At 36.1% G+C, this 12,396-nt stretch overlaps 1 pseudogene; it reads right to left on the minus strand.

Moving 5' to 3' along the window:
- Positions 1-8,566: 8,566 nt before the first annotated feature.
- LOC146917570 (uncharacterized) lies at positions 8,567-10,049 on the minus strand (annotated as a pseudogene).
- Between the last annotated feature and the right edge of the window lie 2,347 nt (positions 10,050-12,396).

Genomic DNA, 12,396 nt, shown 5'->3' on the forward strand with positions numbered 1-12,396 from the left:
AAAGTCACATTAAAAATACTTTCCTAAGTCATTTTAACAATTCCTTAAGAAATCACATATGTTCTGATCTCCTCATAATTGCACACGGTTCAGACCAACTCAAGCTGGTGTGGATTCCTTCAATCAAGCAAGCGCGTGCGTAAACATAGGCAAAGCACAGAACGTACAGACCAGGTCTGGATGTTGGAACATTGTGTTCCACATCTGAAGTGAATATTTGTTTTAGGAACAAGTGAAGCCAACATACAAATATCCAACAATCTCCCCCTTTGGCAAATTTTTGGCTAAAACAAATTAACCCCACACCTATTAAAAACAGAGAGATAGCACACATAACCTTTCCTTCAATCTTCACAATAAAGTCTTCCTTGAAGAAAGGTTCACATTCTCAGATTTCTAAAAGATACCAAAATATAGTTCTTCAGTCATCACACATAATCTTCAGGACTAGAAGAATTATATTACAGGTCTCAGATTCTGCTTCCATTATTTTCACACAGCAATTAACATATGGAATTATGCAGACAAGAGAAACTAAAAGGTATCAGAGAGAAAATCAGAGTCTTGCAGCAGAGGACGTATAAGGAAAAATAAATTCCTGTACATCCTAAACAGACAGTCAACTGTCACAACACGCTACTTAGAGAAATATAGGAAAACAGTCTTCAGTAGCTCAAACCAGGATGTTCCAACATCCACAGGAACATTCAGGGACACGGAAGTTTACTCCCCCTCAAGGAGCACAAACAGATATCTTTTACTCCCCCTGAATACATGCACTATATATATATATATATATATATATATATATATATATATATATATATAAAATTTACAAACAAACAAGAATACCAGAAAAACCGAAATCACTAGAAAGCTAGAATCGGATGTCTCAACATCCGCAAGCACATAGTCAGGAAACATACAGCAAGGATATATCTACTCCCCCTTTTTAGCCATAAAATATGCCAAATTGAGATTTGATAAAAGCATAAATTACAGCTAAAAGTACCTGACACTTTGAACAGTGGTTGATATTCCTCATGGATGCAAACACCCAGCTTGCTCCGTAGTTTCTCAAATTGTTTGACATCTAAGGCTTTTGTGAAGATGTCAGCCAGTTGTTCTTCAGTTGTTACATGCTCCAGAGTTACTACCTTGTCTTCAACAAGGTCCCTAATGAAGTGATGTCGGATGTCAATGTGCTTTGTTCTGCTATGTTGTATAGGATTCTTGGAGATGTTGATAGCACTTAAATTGTCACAGTACAATATTAGAACATTTTGTTGAACATCATACTCTTCCAGTATTTGCTTCATCCAAACGAACTGAGAGCAGCTACTACCTGCAGCAATATATTCTGCTTCTGCTGTTGATAGAGACACAAAATTTTGTTTCTTGCTGAACCAAGATACCAGATTGTTTCCAAGGAATAAACAGCCTCCTGAAGTACTCTTTCTGTCATCTGCACTACCTGCCGAATCTGCATCACAGTAGCCAATCAACCTGCAACTTCCACTGTGAGAATAAAGAATTCCATAGTCTGTGGTGCCATTTATGTACTTCAGAATCCTCTTGACTTGAACAAGGTGACTCATTTTGGGATCTGCTTGACATCTAGCACAAACCCCTACAGCAAAAGTTATGTCAGGTCTGCTTGCTGTAAGATATAGGAGACTTCCAATCATGCTTCTGTACAGGCTTTGATCAACAGCTACACCATTTTCATCTTTGGATAACTTTACGTGACTGGCTACTGGTGTTCTTTTGTGACTGGCATTGTCTAGCCCAAGCTTCTTCACAATATTCTTGGCATACTTGCTCTGGGAGATGAATGTCGTGTCTTCCATCTGCCTGACTTGCAGACCAAGAAAGTAAGTCAGTTCTCCCACAAGACTCATCTCAAATTCAGACTGCATCTGATGAAAAAAATGTTGAACCATTTGATTTGACATTCCTCCAAACACAATGTCATCAACATAGATCTGTGTTATCATGAGTCTTCCTTTGTCCCTCTTAACAAGCAAGGTCTTGTCTGTTCCTCCCTTCTTGTATCCTTGATGGATCAGAAATTCTGTGAGTCTTTCATACCAAGCCCTAGGTGCTTGCTTCAACCCATACAGTGCCTTCTTCAGCTTGTACACATGATCAGGAAAATTTGGATCAACAAATCGCTTTGGTTGTTCAACATAGACTTCTTCATGGAGATACCCATTTAAAAAGGCACTCTTCACATCCATCTGAAACAATTTAAACTTCAGGATACAAGCCACTCCCAAAAGTAACCTAATAGATTCCAATATGGCTACAGGTGCAAATGTTTCATCAAAGTCTAATCCTTCTACTTGTGTATAACCTTGTGCTACCAGTCTTGCCTTGTTTCTGGTAACAGTGCCATTTTCATCTGACTTGTTTTTGTAGATCCATTTTGTTCCAATGACATTTATATCATTTGGTCTTGGCACCATATCCCATACTTCACTTCTTTTGAACTGGTTGAGTTCTTTTTGCATGGCTTCAATCCAGAAATCATCAGTGAGAGCTTCTTTTACATTTTTAGGTTCAAATTTGGACACAAAACAGGAATTGGAGACAACATCATTAGATCTCCTAGTTCTGATTCCCTGATTTGGATCTCCAATAATGAGCTCTTGAGGATGATTCTTCTGAACTCTGATTGAAGGTCCTTTGCTTGATTCTGCATTCTCCAGTTCAATATCTTCAGAGTTAGTCTCAGGTTCTTCATCCGCTTCATCAGGTTCTCAGGTTCTTGAGCAGATGTTTCAGGATATGCTTCAACACCTGCTACAACTTCAAGCATTGGTTCTTTAACCATATCATCTACCACTACATTGATGGATTCCATAACAACTTGAGTTATGTTGTTAAATACTCTATAGGCTCTGCTGTTAGTAAAGTAACCAAGAAAAACTCCTTCATCACTCTTTGGGTCCATTTTTCTTCTGTAATCTCTATCTGCTAGAATGTAACACTTGCTACCAAAGACATGAAAGTAATTTAAAGTTGGCTTTATTTCCTTCCATAGCTCATACAAGGTAGTTGTAGTACCTGTTCTCAGAGTGACTCTGTTATGAACATGATAAGCTGTATTCATAGCTTCAGCCCAGAAATAAAGAGGTAGGTGTTTAGCATGTAACATGACTCTGGCAGATTCTTGTAGAGTCCTATTCTTCCTTTCCACCACTCCATTCTGTTGAGGTGTTATGGGAAATGAGAATTCATGCCTGATTCCTTCATCTGCACAAAATTCATGAAAACTAGAGTTTTCAAACTCTGTTCCACGATCACTTTTTATCCTGACAATACCTCTATTTTTCTCTCTTTGTAGTTGGATGCAAAGTTCCTTGAGTGATTCAAAGGTATCAGATTTCTCTCTGATGAAGTTCACCGAGGTAAATCTTGAAAAGTCATCAACAACCACCAGAACATACTTCTTTCCACCAATGCTAGCAACTTGCATGGGTTTCATTAAATCAATATGAAGAAGTTCAAGAGTTTTTGTGGTTCCATGATGTTCCAACCTAGGATGGGACATTCGAGTCTGTTTACCAACTTGACATTCACCACAAATATTGCTATCAGAGATTTCCAGTTTGGGTATACCTCTGATTGCTTCTAGCGAGATAGCTTTCTTTATTCCTTGCATATTCAAGTGACCTAGTTTTTGATGCCACAGTTTTACCTCTTCAGCTTTGCTAAGCATGCATGAGGATATGAGAGCCTGTTCTTGAGAAATCCATAAGTAGCAGTTGTCATTAGACCTAGTACCCTTCATACTCACCTTACCCTTCTCATCTATGATCTGGCACTCAGTTTTACTGAAACTTACACTTAGCTCCTGATCACATAATTGACAAATACTAATCAGGTTGGCAGCCAGCCCTTTGACCAACAAGACATTATTCAGTCTTGGTGATCCTTCACTAACTAAGTCTCCAATTCCCACAATCTTTCCTTTAGCACCATCCCCAAATGTGACATAACTTTTGGCATAAGATCTGACATTTCTTAGAAAATTATCCATCCCTGTCATGTGACAAGAACACCCATTATCAAAGTACCAATCTTCACTGGAGGATGCTCTTAAGGAGGTATGGGCTATTAGACCTAAGCATTTAGGTTTCCACTCCTTCTTGACCCCTCTCAAGGTTGAACTAGGTTGATGTTGTTTAGGTACACCATACAGATCAAAACAAACAGATGTTTTATGACCCTGTCTGTGGCAACAATGACACTTCCAAGGGAGATTCTCTTTTACTGAGTCAATTTTAGGATGTTGTACAGGATGTTCCAACATTGGACCTCTATCAGTGACATTATCTGCTATAAATGAGGGTACAAACTTAATTTTCTTTACTGGCTTTCCCTTCTTGGCCTTATGATAGTGTTCTAAAGCCTGAATATAGCTACTGTTTTGTTGTTCCTGTTTCAGGTGTTCATGTGTAAAGCCTATGAAATTTGGTTTACCTATCACTTGACCTTCTAACATCCTATCTAGAACATCAGTTCCAGTGGTCATCATTCTTACTTGTTTAAGGACATTATCAAGTTGAGAATTGAGTAACATTACCTCTTTGTTTAGATCAGAGATTTTAGCCAGATGACCAATCCTTTCTTCGTGAAGATGATTAATGATTTCTTCCTTCTCCATCACATGCCTGGACGTGCTATCATTATGAATGTCTTGATAACCACGAGGCACAGTTACTTTCTCATAGTCAGAATCTTCATTTTCAGACTTAGGTTCCACTCTCCCAGTCATAGCACTGACACGTTTAGCAGCATCACTATCAACATCTCCATCTGTTCCTTCATCATCAGACCAGGACACAATCATCCCTTTCTTTTGCTTCTTGAGGAAAGTTGCACATTCAGTTCTGATGTGACCATAACCTTCACACTCATGACATTGCACACCTTTGTATCGGCTGTTTTTCTCTTCATTTTTATCATACCTTTGATTACCTTGTTGCATGTCAGTGTTCCATCTCATGTTCCGCCCATTACCTCTGGATCTGCTACTTACTTGTTTGAGAATCTTATTAAACTGCTCCCTAGCATTACAAAGTCCTCTGACAGATTCTCATCCTCTATGCCCTCTTCCAATCCTTCATCATCAGCTGTGTTTGCTGTGAAGGCTATGCCTTTTCCCTTCTTCTCAGTACTGTTATCAACAACAAGCTCAAAGTTTTAAAGAGAACTTATGAGCTCTTCCACCTACATGTTGGATACGTCTTGGGCTTCCTCAATGGTTGTGACCTTCATGTCAAATCTCTTTGGTAGAGATCTGAGAATTTTTCTTACCAATTTTTCATCTGACAGTTTTTCTCTAAGAGAGTCAAATGAATTGGCAATGTCAAGGACATTCATGTAGTAATCCTGTATAGTCTCATCCTCTTGCATTCTTAGACTTTCAAACTTGGTCGTCAGGAGTTGAATCCTTGAGCTCTTCACCTTGGTGGTACCTTCATGAGCTGTCTTCAGGATGTCCCAAGCATCTTTGGCAACATCACACTTTTTGATAAGTCTGAACATATTTTTGTCCACTCCATTGAAAAGGGCATTTAGGGCCTTGGAGTTTGCAAGAGACAGTTCATCTTCAGGCAGTGTCCACTCATCTTCTGGCTTCAAAACCGTGGTTTTATTGCCATATTTGTCAAGAACAACTGGATGTTCCCAACCTTTCATCACAGCCTTCCAAGTCTTGCTGTCAATAGACTTGAGATAGGCACTCATACGTGACTTCCAGTAGTCATAGTTTGTTCCATCTAGTAATGGTGGTCTGTTAACAAAACCTCCTTCTTTATCCATATTGCCAGAATAGATCTCCTCTAGATCTCACCCAATAACAGGTAGGGTGCCTGCTCTGATGCCAATTGATATTCTGGCATGTTAGACTTACGATGTTCCAACACAGAACGCAGTAAACAAATGTTGTATATGATGCTTAGAACATTAAGCTAACAATCATAAACATAACAAAGAGAAATAACAAACAGGAAAGAAAAGAGGCATAGAGAAATAGTTAATCCGGTTCGGTGCAACGTCACCTACTCTGGGGGCTACCAAGCCAGGAAGGAAATCCACTAGTGCAGTCCGTATTCAAAAGCTCTCAGCAAACCGCATTTGCACTTATGACCTAGGACCTACCCCAACTAGACTTCAACCTAGGAACTCCTAGATCTGAGATCCCATCTCACTCCCTTACAACAGATCACAATCCCCTGTGATTCCCAAATTACAGACTCAAATCAAACGAGGTTACCCTCAAAAATAACAACATGCAACCTTGCTTAAAAGCTTAGATGCAGTTCACAATCTACCTAACTCCTTGCTTAAAAGCTTCGGAGTAGTGCACAGTATTACAACTCAAAGTACAGTCCTAAACATGCATCAACATGATACACGAAAGGCTCACAAGATATAAGACTCAAAACCTGAACAAAAACTCTATTTTTGTAAAACAATGTCTTGAAAAATTCTTCAAGTCTTGCAGCCTCCTTTATATACTGAAGCAAGGCGTGTCATTCCTTCAATCATGCTTCAGATCGGATCAGTGACTTAATGCTCAATCAACATAGCCAAATAAAGAAACTCCTAGAAAGTAGGCTCATTAAAAGTCACATTAAAAATACTTTCCTAAGTCATTTTAACAATTCCTTAAGAAATCACATATGTTCTGATCTCCTCATAATTGCACACGGTTCATACCAACTCAAGCTGGTGTGGATTCCTTCAATCAAGCAAGCACGTGCGTAAACATAGGCAAAGCACAGAACGTACAGACCAGGTCTGGATGTTGGAACATTGTGTTCCACATCTGAAGTGAATATTTGTTTTAGGCAAAAGTGAAGCCAACATACAAATATCCAACAAAGCCCTTTTCCACCAATCTGGACTTATACCTTTCCACATAGCCATTAGCATGTAATTTAACCTTAACCTTGAACACTCATTTACGGCCTATAGCTTTCTTCTGTGGAGGTAGTTTTGTAAGACTCCATGTACTGTTTTTCACCAGAGCAGTTAACTCAGCTTGGATAGCTAATCTCCATTATTCATCGCCCATAGCCTCCTCATATGATGAGGGTTCAGAGATGGAAGACAGATTGAGAATATAGTGTTTGTGTGTGGTAGACAAGTTATTATAAGATAAATGATTAGAAAGAGGATACTTTCTAGATGATGATGATTGTGGTTCAACATGAAGTGAAGAATGGATTGTATAAGTGAGAGATGACAATGATAATCTTGTAAGTATGTAGGTGGTTGAACATTTCTAGTAGATTTTCTAAGTGGTAATATAGGAGATGGAGATGCATCAGAAGATGCAGATGCAGGGAAGGAAGAGGATGATGATGCAGATGGAGGAGACACATTTGGTGATGTATTATGATTAGCAGTATTGGAGGAATGAGATGAAGATGCAATTTGTATATCAGTGGTAACATATGCATGATTATTGGGAGAATTTGATGTATTATCTTGATTATTATAAAAAAAAAAAATCATCCAAAGAGGGGAAAGAAACCTGTGCATATGCAGATGTGAGAGTCACACTATCATTGGACACAACACTAGATTGATAAGGAAATATATGTTCAAAAAATATAACATCTCTCGAAAGAAAAATTTCTTTTGAATGTAAATCAAAAAGTATGCCTTTAACACCATCTTTAAAACCAATATGAATGCAGTTTTTTGATCTAAAATCAAGTTTCTTTCTGTGAGCTGAAAGAGTAGTGGCAAAACATAATGAGCCAAATACTCTCATATTTTTTATGTCAGGTAAACAATCATGTAAAACATGAAAGGGTGACTTATTGGATAAGAAAGGAGTAGGTAACATGTTAATGATGTGAATGGCATGGCTAACAACATGAGCCCAAAAAATTTTAGGAAGGTTTGCTTGAAATAAGAGACCTCTAGCAACAACTAAAATATGTTGGTGTTTGCACTCAACAATGTCATTCTGCTGAGGTGTACCAACACAAGAAGACTGGTGTAAAATACCATTTTGACTATAAAAATATTTTAGTAAAAACTCAACACCATTGTCTGTTCTAATAGTTTTAATTTTAGTGTTAAACTAGTTCTGAACTAAAAGAACAAAAGATTTGATAAGAGTAGAGGCCTCAGATTTTAGTATCATGAGATAAATCCAAGTGAATCTACTTTTATCATCAACAATGGTCAAAAAATATTTATAACCAAGCATGGAAGGAATGGAAAGAAGACCCCATATATCCATGTGGATCAAATCAAAAGTATGAGCAGAAACATGTGAACTTAAAGGGACAGGAAGCCTCTTTTGTTTGGCATAAAAACAAGTATCACAAGGAGCATTAGATTTCTTAACAGAAACAAAAGAATTTTTTTATTAATCTCAACAAGTTTGTCCAATGAAGGACGACCAAATCTCATATGCCATAGCCTACAATGCTTGTTTGTATCTAGAACAAAAGCTACATTATTATAAATGGAAGTAGGAATTTGACTAAGACTAACTAATGGCTCAATGAGCATATATAATCCATGTTTCACTTCAGTTGTACCAATCATCTTCTGTAAGTAGGTGTCCTGTATGTGGCATTTATCATTTTCAAAAATTAGTTTGCAATGAACATGTTCAATAAGTTTGTGAACAGAAATGAGATTAAAAGAAAATTGTGGTAAATATAAAACATCATTGAGGTAAAAATGTTGATTGAAAACTATGGTACCAGTAAGAAAAGTGGTGACTAATGAACCATTTGGTAACTTGATATGAATAGGATTAATTTTCTTAAGACATTGAAAACAATGCTGTGAAAAATAAACATGATCTGTAGCACCACTATCAAGAATAAAGGACTCAATTTTAGGTGTATTTGGTAAACTACAGATGATGCATGTACCTGAGGGCTGAGTGGTGAGGTGATTCACACTATGAGGAGAATATGATGATGAACCTTGGAGAAGAGCTATCAAAGCCTTGTGTTGTTATGGAGTAAAAACAAATTTCCCATTATCTGAATCATGATTCTCTTCTTCATAAGCAACAAATTGAGAATCATCTTCATGAGTGTTAACATAATTATTAACCAAGGAATTTTGGTGTTGGAGATGGGGAGGATATCCATGTTTCTTCCAACAGATGTCAACTGTGTGATTATTCCTATTGCAGAAAGAACACACTTTAGTACCTTTACCTCTACCATAAGAAGTTCTGCCACCTCTATCTCCTCTTCCACGAAACATAGAACCTCTATCTCATCTACCATATATTGGAGTATATTGAGCAGCATCAAGTAGTTTTGATTCATCAAGAGGAGTCAAAACTTGTCTTTCTTGATGTGCAAGTAAAGAGTAAACCTTCCAAATGTTGGGAAGAGGTTCCATTAACGTGATTTGAGAACGAATTGTAGAGTATTGCTCATTGAGACCTTTCAAGAAACGAATAACTTGATCACTGTCTCTATACTCACGCATCTTGCTTATAGCTTTGCAATCATCAGTAAAAGAAACAACCGGAATCGGTCTAAAATTATCAAGTTCTTGCCACAATTTCTTTAACTTGGTTTAATAAGATGAGATAGAACAATCACCAGCATGTAAATTTATTCTAGGATATCAGAAATATGGAAAACGTCGCCTTGTTAAAAACGATCCTTGAGTTTTTTCCAAATTTCTAATGTTGTATCAATCCACAAAACACTCTGAGAGATTTCAGGTTCAACCGAATTGATAAGCCACGGCATAACCATAGTGTTGCAACGATCCCGAGAAATTGAATCGCGATCTTCATCATGAGGATGAGGTAGGTCCCCATTGATGAAGTGTAGTTTGTGTTTAGAGCGAAGGGAAAAAGTGACAGATCGAGACCATGAATGATAATTCGTGCCATTCAATAAAGGAGTAGCAAGAATGAGACTGGGATTTTCATTGGGGTGTAAGAAATAGGGGTTCAAGATATCGTTTTGATAACCCTTTTGATTAGAAGAGATGTATCCACCATTAACACTACTTGTAGTGCTATCCATAGACATGATGCACAAAGAGCTTGAGATATTGAGAAAGAAAGTAAGAAAAAGATAGAAATAGGAGGAGGAAGAGGAAGAGGAGGAAGAGGAGGAATAGGAAGACGAGGAGGAAGAAGAAGACGAGGAGGATGAAGAAGACGAGGAGGAGGAAGAAGACGAGGAGGAGGAAGAAGACGAAGAGGAAGAAGAAGAAAACAAGGGTATTATGATCATTTTGCACATGTCTGGTCTCAATAAGGCCAAAAGGGTCATTTTGAGTGGTTTTCGCTGAGTCATCACTGTCCTAACCCAGTCAGCTTGTGCCACGTCATTACCACGTACCTAATCACATGCCACATCTGCAATCAAGCATGTTTAGGACCAAATTTTAAATGATTAATAATTGCAGAGAAAGTTTGGGAGGATTAGTAAGCACAGAGACTAAAATTCAACTGAACCCTATTTGCAGGGACTATAGACATATTTAAGCCTTAAAATATTAAGGTCTCAACTTGATTAGAATGGTACTGAAGTGAGCTAGTGAATAAAAAAATTGGAATGCATGAATTATAAATTTTTTTTTTTTTTGAACCAAAAGGTGGTAGCTAAGATGCTAGCCGACCCAAAACATATATTAATAAGAGAGAAAGATAAAATACAACATGGAGGGGGCCAAACCAAACTCCATTAAAAAGAGATATACCTGAAAGAAGGCATCCCTAGTAAATCTTTAACATAACAATCATTAATAAAAACAGGAATATCAAACCAGATGCCTAAAGTTTGCAATGTAAGGCCGTGGTTTGCTAGACAATCAGCAGCTTGGTTTCCTTCTCTAAAGATATGGGTTACAACAAAGCGCATATTCTTCAACTTGACTTGCATATTTAACCATCTGTTTCTAAGTTGTCAGGGTACAAGAGTAGGTTTATAAATTAAAGTTGGGGCTGAATAATTAATAAAAAGAGTTACATGGATAAACAATATAAATTCAATCAACTAATTCATCAACTATCTGCTATAAATTACTCCCTCCATTCCTTTTCTTTTGATGTTTTAGGTTATTGCACAAATATTAAGGAATCATTAAATTATAGGAATAATTGTATGGTTTATACTAAAATACTCTTACTTAATACTTTATTTTTTTCTCAAAATTCTAATCTCCTTAATTATTGAAACTCACCACACAAATTGCATTTATTATTTAAATTTCTAATTTTCAAAGTTTGTTTTTCAACAAGGGTAAAATTGGATAAAAAGTATTAAAAATTCTAAAACATCAAAAGTTTTGGAATAAAGTTTAAGTTCTAAAACATCAAAAGAAAAGGAATGGAGGGAGTAGCTTACAAGCTATTCACTATTTTTTTTTTACCGAACCTATTCGCTATTATTTGTGTTTCTTTATCATTTTAGAATAGTACAATCAAATTAAGGAAGTGAATTTTTGTAGTGATTTTTCCTATTATACTCTCGTTTTAATCTATCAATAAATTTCTATTTTCTTTTTAAACACCCATTCTCTTTCCAATGAAATTGATTCTTTATCTCTTTCTCATAACAGACAATAGATCTACTCACCTTAAAAATATTATACTCTCTCTCTCTCTCTCTCTCTCTCTCTCTCTCTCTCTCTCTCTCTCTCTCTCTCTCTCTCTCTCTCTCTCTCTCTCTCTCTCAAACAAACACCTTTTTTTCACACTATATTTCTCTCCTATAACAAACAAATTCTTTTTTTTAATAATTATAAAACAAAATAAAAAAATTCAACTTCACATTCATCAAAATATAACTACGTTCTTAAAATTTAATCTAACTCCTTTAATCACAATTTTAACAATGTTACAATCTTATTTATACTAGCATTTTCGCTTTTCTTATTGCCCTAATACATCTAAATTATGAACAATAATTTATATAAAATTTTGATTAAAGATAATTTCATTTTAATTTAAATTATATGTATAGTTAACATATATTTTGCACTGATACTGTAACAAACTAAATATATCTTTTTAGTCAAAAAAAACTAAATTTATCGTTTTCAATGTTACCAACAATATAACAAATATAATATCTTTGTTTAGCAAACAAATATAATATCTTTCAAACAATATAACAAGTTTAATATAAATTCTTATCTTTTTGAATAACACCAACAAAATAGCAATCTTAATGTCGAATTTGCTTAAGCGTATAATTGAAAAGAGAAAAAGGCTGACCAAAACAATCTACTTTTTTCATACATAGTATAGATAATTTCTACTCTTCGTGAATCTATTTTTTTTAGAGGTAACTCTTCGTGAATCTATTATTATGAGTAACAAAATTTTATTTAAAAACACAAACTTTGTTAAAAAAAAATAAAAAATTT

This window comes from Medicago sativa, chromosome 6 (genome assembly GCF_051527215.1).
Source record: "Medicago sativa cultivar Bolivia chromosome 6, Bolivia_mono, whole genome shotgun sequence".
Taxonomy (NCBI): domain Eukaryota; kingdom Viridiplantae; phylum Streptophyta; class Magnoliopsida; order Fabales; family Fabaceae; genus Medicago; species Medicago sativa.